We start from the raw sequence: 9959 nt of genomic DNA, 5'->3' as shown, positions 1-9959 counted from the left end.
TACTATCGTAGATTCTGCAAATCTTTGAGTTGACCATGCCCTGTGTTGGCTTAGCACGGCCCCGTGTTGGCTGCCATTTTTGTCTTTTGCAGTTGTCTTTTTCTTTTGCCCAGTATCGACCCTTGGACACGCCATATTTGACTTAATTTATATGTTGTATTTTAATCACATCGGAAACATTAAAAAGATAATATATCATCAACAATTCAATAAGTTTTAGTCTAGGGATTTAAAACCATCAAAACTATAAGGCCATTTATAAACATGATCTTATCAGCTAATTATTAAACAATAATAAGTCCATCTAAACAACAAACACAAACACAAACATTCTCCATAATCATGAAACAGAACAAAACATACTGAAGAGTTGGAACAATCCCAGAAGGGTGCTTGGAAAGATCAACCGGCCTGCTACCCTCCAACACTTGATCCACCATAAATCCCCTCTTCTTACTCAGAATTGAACCGAAACCCTTCACTTAAAAATAATTTAAATTCAAAATTTAAAACGTGGGTCGACACAAAATCAACTAAACAATCGATTAATTGATAACCCAGTTGGTATTTGAAAGTAGGGGTGCTCAAAGTAACTGGTTAATTGCCTTATACCAGATCTAAAAGTTTGACCGTATTAGGGGTTATGAGCCGCAGATCTAAAAGCTCAGTTGCACAACTTCTCCGTTGATATGTGGTGAACACATGTTCATAGGAAATAACCATAGTCAAATCTTCAAAGGAAATAACCACAATCAACAACAAAGCTTACCTTACGATTGTTGAGTGGTAGGAATGCCAACTTAACCAAACAACCACCATCAATAGCAGTCGAAGAAAGCAAAATCTCAAACCGATCTGGTGAAGATAGCTTCGTATTTCTGAATCGCCACAAGAGAGAGAGGGAGAGAGAGAGAGAAAGAGAAAGAGAAGAAGAGATGAGGAGGGTTTGAATTTTGAAATGTGATTTAGGGTTAAGTATTGGCCGCTCAAAAGGGTGTTATTGGAAAGATAAATCAGTTTTGATATTCATGTGCTTTAAAGACTTGTACATCATGCATTAAAGGAATTTTAAGGGAAGTGGCAAATTACCTTAACTAGTATCTTGGATATGCTTATATATATATTATAGATATATATATAGGGTGGGGTTCTAGAGTGAAGAATAGTGTAATTGTGAACTGAGTGAACAAATCATAGCCATTAATTTACATCATCAAATCGTAAAATACAATTGTGTATTTCCATCAACAAATCCTGGCCATTAATTTAAACTTGTGTATTGATAATCAAGGGCTAGGATTAGTTCACTAGTGTTCACTATCAAGGGGGTTGTTCACTATTGAAAGTATATCCCACAATAGTAAAGCTAAGGTAGGGTTTGAGGAGGGTAAGATGTAGACAACCTTACCGGTAGTAGTATTGCATCAAGCGTTGGACATAAGTCACATAACACTCAGCAGTTATGACAAAAGCCGATTAGTGTATGTACCCCTTGTCTTTCGGCTATCAACACCACCACACGATGCATGATTAACCATCCCTCGTTTTTTAACGTTATTTTCATAAAATTAGTAAAATAATGTTAAAATTAGTGCACTTTCAGTTTTGCCCCCAAGGGCCAACATATATATACATTATATATATATACACACACACACATATATATATATATATATATATATATATATATATATATATATATATATATATATATATATATATGTACACACACATATATATATATATACATATATATATATATATATATATATATATATATGTACGGGATCAGGAGAAAACGCCCTAAAGTGTGAGAACAGTGAGAACCATTCCTGGCCCAACACGTGGCAGGGGGCGCTAAATGATATGCAGGGGTATGATTGTCCTTTTGTACGTTCCCTCTTTATTCGCGTTATAAATCTGTTTCAAATTAAAACTCCAACGATTTCGTATTAGGTGTTACCTGCTTTCCAAACTTTCTTAGATCTATGGCGTCTAACGTGGATTCTGTTCGATAAAGTAATATTTGATGACGTTTCATATTTTTGTTCCAACAAATCATGCAACACATATACAACAGATATGGCGTTTTGTTCTTTTATGCTTGTTTCATTGTTTTTTTTTTCAAATTAATATTTCATAATGTGTTGTATTCTTTTTAATGGTGTTGTTTATGTATCCAATTTATTCGCGTTTTCATTGGTAGTTAAACAATTATTAAGAACTGATAATTGGAGTTTTCATTATTAATTTTAATTGTCGTTTGAGATATAGTATTTTTCTTATGTTTTTACGATCATTGGCGTTTTACACCTGAATAGTGTTGAATATTATTTAGTAGTATTTGTAAACATCAGTTATTACTATTTGTTAATTTGTAAACATCAGTTTTGTTAACTATGGCGTCTTCATTATCATGTTATATTTGTTAATTATTCATGTTGTTAATTGTTTTTAACTATTCATCTCATGGCGTTTTGATTATCACGTTGCATTAATATTGTTAATTCATCATATTTGTTAATCAATCAAGTTATGGTGTTTGTATTATGGCGTTTTCAATTATGTGTTTATTAGGTCTTGTTTATTATTCAATTAATTGTGTTTTCATCGATAATGTTATCAGGAGACATTTTCTATTTTAATGTTGTTTTTCTAAAACTTGTTCGTCACTGTGTTTTCTCAGACGAAGTGTTTCCTCGAATGAAAGGTTTTGCCCCAAAACTGGTTTACCGTTTATCATTTCTGATGTTAGTGAAGAAATAAAGCCTAGAATGGACATGATATTCACAAGCCTTGATGATAGTTATTAAATGTATGTTACGTATACCAAGGCTTGTGGTTTTTCATTCAGGAAAGGGACTGAAAAGGTAAACGGCAAAGGTGAAAAACATATTAAGTATTACATGTGTACGAGAGCTGGGGTATATAAGGACAAGAAGTTTGATACACTGGACCCCAATCAAAAGGAACGAATTGTGTGATCCAACTTTTCAAAGCGGACTGATTGTGGTGCATTGTTATGCATAATTTTTGAGGCTAGATTATGGAAGATCTATAAGTTTGTTGAGGAGCACAACCATGATCTTGTTGAACGTCCTGATAAGCATTTTCTTCCAACTGAACGACATCTCACTCAGCTCTAGAAGCATGTTATACACAGCATGTCTAAGTTGAATTTGGGTCCAGTTAAGGCGTTTAATGTTATGAAGACTTGTTTTGGAGGTTTTGAAGATGTGGGTGCAAATAAAGTTGAATTTAAGAACTACATTAGGAAAATTAACTTGTTTACAGGGGAATACGACGCTGAGATGGTTGTGAGACATTTGGATGAAAAAAGACAGTCACAACCTAATTTCTCGTACGATTACTTCACAGACGTAGAGAATCGTTTGAAGGTACTTTTTTGGTGTGATGATCAGGCGAAACGTATGTAACACGCCAAAAATGTTTTAGCGTGCATGTGTGTGTAAAAGTAATTAGAAAGCATAACTTAGAATATATGTGAAATATTATCTTATGAATGAACTATGACCAAAAAATAAGTAAACACTTAAATTTGGGGGACTAAACTTGTACATGGAAAAAGAAGTTTATTAAAATAAAAACTTTAAACACCAACACACTGGTGTGTGTGTGTCGCTCCAGGCAGGAGAAAAAGGAAGGAAACCCTCACAAATCAGAAGTTAGTAAAATTGAAAAGGAAATTCAAAGCAAATCATATGCATGAGCCTTAATTTGCAATCATCTAAGTTTACTCAACAAGTGGTAAGTTGAATTTCATAATTTCATGATTTTGTAGAAAGTGGGTTTCAACCCAATCATGAGTTCATGTAAAAATTTGTGTAATTATAAGTTAGGATTACACTATAGAACAAGAATTATGTTTTATTTTGGTCATTTGGATGATTTAAAGTAGAAACCCAATTGACATAGTATTATGATGAATGTGATTATGTAGATGTAACTATAAGTAACTTTGATGTATAATCTTCTATGAGTAGGAAATTATAGACAAAATTGATGTAGATTAAGAAGAATAGGTGAATTTGATTGGTTATGATAATCCATGGTATGAACTAGTAAAAGTATGCTTAAATACTTGTACATTGTGAATTAGATGATGTACACACGCCAAGTGTTTGATTAAATGCCTAAACCAAAATAAAAGTGAATTTTTGAAAAATTTGTCATGTTTACTTCATGAAATGATTTGTTAATTGTCACACCCTGACCGCGTTAAAACAACCAAATCGCGGCAGAAACGTCGTGGAGTGTCGTGGCAGAATAATTGTTTCACAAGCATGGATTCAAAAAGCTTCGTTTTATTAAATATTAAACATTTACATTGTCTTGAAATTTAAACAAACAAGTTAAACATAGTCTATCATTGTTAATAAGTCACTAAGGCCTCGTCCAGTCCTAAGTGAGCATGCATCCTAGCAATCAACATCATTCAACAACACCTGAAACATATGTAAAAACAAAGTCAACAAAGAAATGCTGGCGAGCATATAGGTTTTATGAGAGTGTCGAATTCATGGCTAGTTTACCTGTTGCAATACCTAATTAAAACCTTGTTTTGAAAAAGTGTATAGTATTGCAACATAATTAATCAGCTCAAATCAAGTTGGTTATAACTTATAAAATCTCGTAGCCATGATTCTTAACCCCAAAACATTTGTTTAATTAAATCAAATTGTAAAACATCTCGTAAAAACTCGTTACTAAAACTCGTATGGTTTATATCCTTTAGAAAACATCGTTATGTGACATCGTTTTAAAATCGTTTAACCAAGTGAACTAAATAATGCCACGGTATGTAATATGATGAAAACACTTATATATAAGATGTACCAGCGGCGTATCTACCATGTTTTCATCACATTACACCCGTCCCGTTATCTAAACATTAACCAAAAACTAATCGCTTACCCAAATCGTTTAACTCGTTAAAATCACTTTAGTCTTTTAAATCATTCTCGTTTTAATTGTGAAATTTAATTTTGGTCGTCTCGCTAATTGTCACACCCCCAAAATCCACACGCGGAGTATCACCGCCTGGAGGCGTGACATGACCAGGATCAAGCCACCAATCATATTGAACAATGCAAGTAGTAATAGTAATTCAACCAACAATATGAAAGGTGTTCAAAACACAAGTATAGTTCAATGTTTAGCGGAAGCATAATTGTAAAACCCATCGTAAGTATAAGTTTGAAATGTCATAATTGTTTAACATGGTATCCACGATCCATGTCCCACAACGACTGCGCCCCCTGTGCAAGCTCCATGAGTACCTATTGACCTGCAAGGCATGTAACAACGAGTCAACAACAAAGTTGAGTGAGTTCACAGTTGGTTTTTAGTTATCGTGTTCGTTTAATAAATCATGAGTTTGTTTTGAATCCATGTATCATATTAATTCGTATCGCGGTCTCCCAGACATGTGTGCGCAGATTAGTGGGGGCTTCCCATGTGTTACTAGACCGAGTGTATCGACTGCTACGAAAATGTAAGAGGTGCCCTAAGTCAATGTCTATCAGCATTGACCCCTTGCCAATAGTCCATTAGTACACGCCCGTCCGAATGGCACGGTGTGAGGTTTGTTAAACCTAATAGCGCTATTAACTAATGACACGCTCGCCATAGGCCTCGGCGATTAAGTCGATATGATGAGGGACTTAAATGATAGAGGTTTGGTCCAGTGTGTAATCTTGGCATCCTACTCCCAGAGGATGGTAGTAAATTTTGTTTAGTTCGTTTACCCATTCCTAACCCTTGGGAATCCCATGCCTTGGAGAGAGTGTGAACTCACCTTGGTTTGCTCGGAAGATACACGAAAATGTTACTTGAGTAATAAGGGGTCAACCACATCCTAACATGGTTACCATACAAGTCAGGTCTAGGTTCAAGTAATGCACGTATGTTTACACATAAGCTAACAAGTCTTGAACACGTATTGATCATGGCAAACACGTTCACAGTTAAGTACATAGCATAATCAAGCTTGTGCGATCCAAGTGAAAGCCCTATAATACTTGGCCCAACCTGTTGTGCGTCTAGCACATCTTGTGCGACTCACGACGGGTTGTGCGATTGGAAACCAACCCGGCCCAATAACATAAGCAATCCCAACATGTACACGGCCCAAAAGTTAACAGAAAAGTAACTTGTGCGATCCGGATAACTTGTGCGATTCAGTTAAGTTGTGTGACTGGGTTGGGCCATTCGGCCCAACAACATATATTAAGCCCAAACAGTGTGTAGCCCAAGACTTTTGCGATCGGCACTGTCTTGTGCGATCCACAGGTCTTGTGCGATCATGCACTCCTAAGTTGTATGTAGTGCATCAGCAGTTGCACCCTACCTTGTGCGACTGCCTTGTGCGATCAGATCAGGTCTTGTGTGATCAGTCGCCTTGTGGGATTGAGCTCTTGTGCGACCAGTTAACAAACTTCCTTAATTCATGAAATCAATTACATTGTTTCCATTTTCCGATTTAGTCAACAATCAATTAGTTACATGGTTTCCATTTATGAGATTATCAATCGACATCTAACAGTTTTCCAAGATCAAACAGAGCAATTATCACCAAATCATATGAACCCTAAAATCATTAATCACATAATTATCAACCACACCTTCACACAATAACTGATTCATGGCTTGATTACTAACATGCACCCTTCATAACAACACAACAATCATCCGATTAATAACACATCACGGCCGATTATTATGTGTTCGGTTCTAACTCTAGATCATGCAATCTGAATCGTATGAATATCATCAAGTACACATGTGAGCCGATTATTATGAACATCAAACATCAACAGTTTACATCACCATCAAGCATATATCACCCCTAAATCCTTATCTAGAGCATATACATATCACAACATCATTCAACATACAATCAATACTAAAAACACTAACCAGTTAGAGAAGGGAACAAGGATTGATCCGAACACAAAAGCTTTGGTGGAGAGGGGATGTGCTGCCGTCGGCTTCGAGAGGAGAGAATGAGAGGGTAGGGTTTGTGTGTGTTGTGTGTTTTGCAACTAATGAGGAGTATACCCCCTCCTCCTAAGGTTATGCGTGCAAAGGAAATGGGCCGAACCCATCATGGGCCGCCTTTGTGGTTCTAGTGCAAAGAGTATGATCCGAGTGGGCTTGTGCGATCGGGTGGTTGTTGTGCGATTCGGATCATACAAGTACATACAGATTCACATGTAAAAACACATATCATTTCATTAAACAATCAACCAATCAACCAAGTTTCACATAATCACAAAACGTTCCCACTGGTTACATCACAGTACAAATAGAGGTCTGAAATACGAGTTGTCACATTATCCCCAAGTTAAAAGAAATTTCGTCCCGAAATTTGGTACGTACTCACTGAGGAAGCTAGTTAAGTTGCATGGTTTTCCTAGGGTGTCACATCCTTCCCCCGTTGGTTTGGAATTTCGTCTCGAAATTCTGTGGTAGCTTCAGCCCCAGTAGTGGTTGTACTGTTTGCGAACAATTGGGGATACTTTTGTTTCATCTGATCTTCGCGTTCCCAGGTGAACTCTGGGCCACGACGGGAGTTCCAACGAACTCGTACAAGAGGTATTCTGGTGTGCTTGAGGACCTTAACATCCTGGTCCGTGATTTCAACGGGTTCCTCGACGAATCGCAACTGATCGTCGATAGTGAGCTCCTTCAAAGGAACTATGAGGGTCTCATCTGACAGACACTTCTTCAGATTCGACACGTAGAAAACGTTGTGAACTCCACCGAGTTCTGCTGGTAAGTTCAGTTTGTAGGCCACCCTGCCTATTTTCTCAATGATTTCGAAGGGTTCGACATATCGCGAATTGAGCTTGCCTCGTTTACCAAAACAAACTACACCTTTCCAAGGTGAGACTTTGAGTAGCACTCGGTCCCCAACCTAGAACTCGAGTGGTTTCCTGTGCTTATCAGCGTAGCTTTTCTGACGATCACGAGCCGCCGCCATTCATTGTCGTATCTGAGCAATCCTTTCCATTGCGTCTACCACAAGTTCTGGACCAGTGATCTGGCTATCACCCACCTCTGCCCAACAAAGAGGTGATCGGCATTTACGCCGGTACAATGCCTCAAATGGAGCGGGTTGAATGCTGGTGTGGTAGCTGTTATTATATGAAAATTCTACTAATGGTAGATGCTTTTCCCAGCTGTTGCCAAAGTCAATCACACATGCCTTAAGCATGTCTTCGAGGGTTTGAATAGTGCGCTCCGTCTGAGGATGATAAGTTGTGCTCATGTCCAAACGTGAGCCAAAGGACTTGTGCATTGCTCGCCACAGTTCGGAAGTAAAACGTGCATCACGATCTGATATAATAGAGGTTGGCACTCTATGCCTCGATACTACTTCTTTTAAGTACACGTTTGCTAGAGTGGAGAACTTATCCGTTTCCTTGATAGCCAAGAAGTGAGCAGAATTTGTGAGTCAATCCACGATCACCCAAATAGTGTCATTTCCCATTTCCATTGTGGTATCTTTGGTTGCTGGAGTAGGCCCGATGGTTTTTGGTATTCTGTCTTGACTCTCGCACAAGTCAAGCACTTGCTAACATAAGTTGCTATGTGGGCTTTCATGCTAGGCCACCAATACGTAGTTCTGAGATCGTGGTACATTTTATCCGAACCTGGATGTACTGAGTAACGAGACTTATGTGCTTCATCCATTACAAGTTCGCGTAAGTTGCCATAAAGTGGGACCTAGATGCGTCCTGTTACGTAAAAGGCGCCATCTTCCTTTTGTTCTAACCGCTGCCTTGAGCTGCGTAGGGCTTCAGCCCTGACATTTTCTGGTTTCAATGCTTCTACCTGAGCATCTCATATCTGAGAAGGAAGACTAGACTGAATAGTGAGTTGCAACACTCGTACACGCCTATGTGTAGTATCCTTTCGACTGAGGGCATCGGCCACCACATTGGCTTTGCCCGGATGGTACATTATAGCACATTCGTAATCATTCAATAGCTCGACCCATCGACGTTGCCGCATGTTTAATTACTTTTGCTTGAAGATATGCTCGAGACTCCTATGATCGGTGTAGATGGTGCACTTGGTACCGTATAGGTAATGTCTCCATATCTTAAGTGCGAAAATAATAGCTCCCAGCTGCAAATCGTGCGTAGTGTAATTTCTTTCGTGAACTTTTAGTTGACGTGACGCATAAGCAATGACCTTGTCACGTTGCATCAACACACATCCAAGGCCCTGAATGGATGCGTCGCAATAGACCACAAAATCGTCTGTGCCTTCTGGCAATGAGAGAATAGGTGCGCTGCAGAGCCTATCCTTTAAGTGCTAAAAAGCTGTTTCGTGTGTATTGCCCCAACGATAGGTGACACCCTTCTGTGTCAGTAGAGTAAGCAGTTGCGCAATCTTTGAGAAGTCTTTAATGAATCTTCTGTAGTAGCCCGCCAAACCCAAGAATTGGCATATTTCCGTTGGTGTACGTGGTGCAGGCCAGTTCTTAATCGATTCTACCTTGGATGGATCCACATGAATCCCATCGTTGTTTACCACGTGGCCTAAAAAGTGAACTTCACGAAGCCAAAAGTCGCATTTTGAAAACTTGGCGTATAACTGTTCTGCTTGAAGTAGTTCCAAAATAAGTCGTAAATGTTGTTCGTGTTCCTCCTGACTCTTAGAATAGATCAGGATGTCGTCGATGAAAACTATAACGTACTTATCCAGATAGGGCTTGCACACCCTGTTCATAAGATCCATGAAAACTGCAGGCGCGTTTGTTAATCCGAATGACATGACCAGAAACTCGTAATGGCCGTAGCGAGTTCTGAATGCTTGTGTTGGAGACGTCCTCGTCCTTGACTCTCAACTGATGGTAGCCTGACCTCAGGTCAATCTTCGAGTAGTAGCTCGACCCTTGCAACTGGTCGAATAAGTCATCAATACGT

Source organism: Helianthus annuus, chromosome 5 (genome assembly GCF_002127325.2).
Source record: "Helianthus annuus cultivar XRQ/B chromosome 5, HanXRQr2.0-SUNRISE, whole genome shotgun sequence".
Taxonomy (NCBI): domain Eukaryota; kingdom Viridiplantae; phylum Streptophyta; class Magnoliopsida; order Asterales; family Asteraceae; genus Helianthus; species Helianthus annuus.
This window is presented reverse-complemented; position numbering follows the sequence as displayed.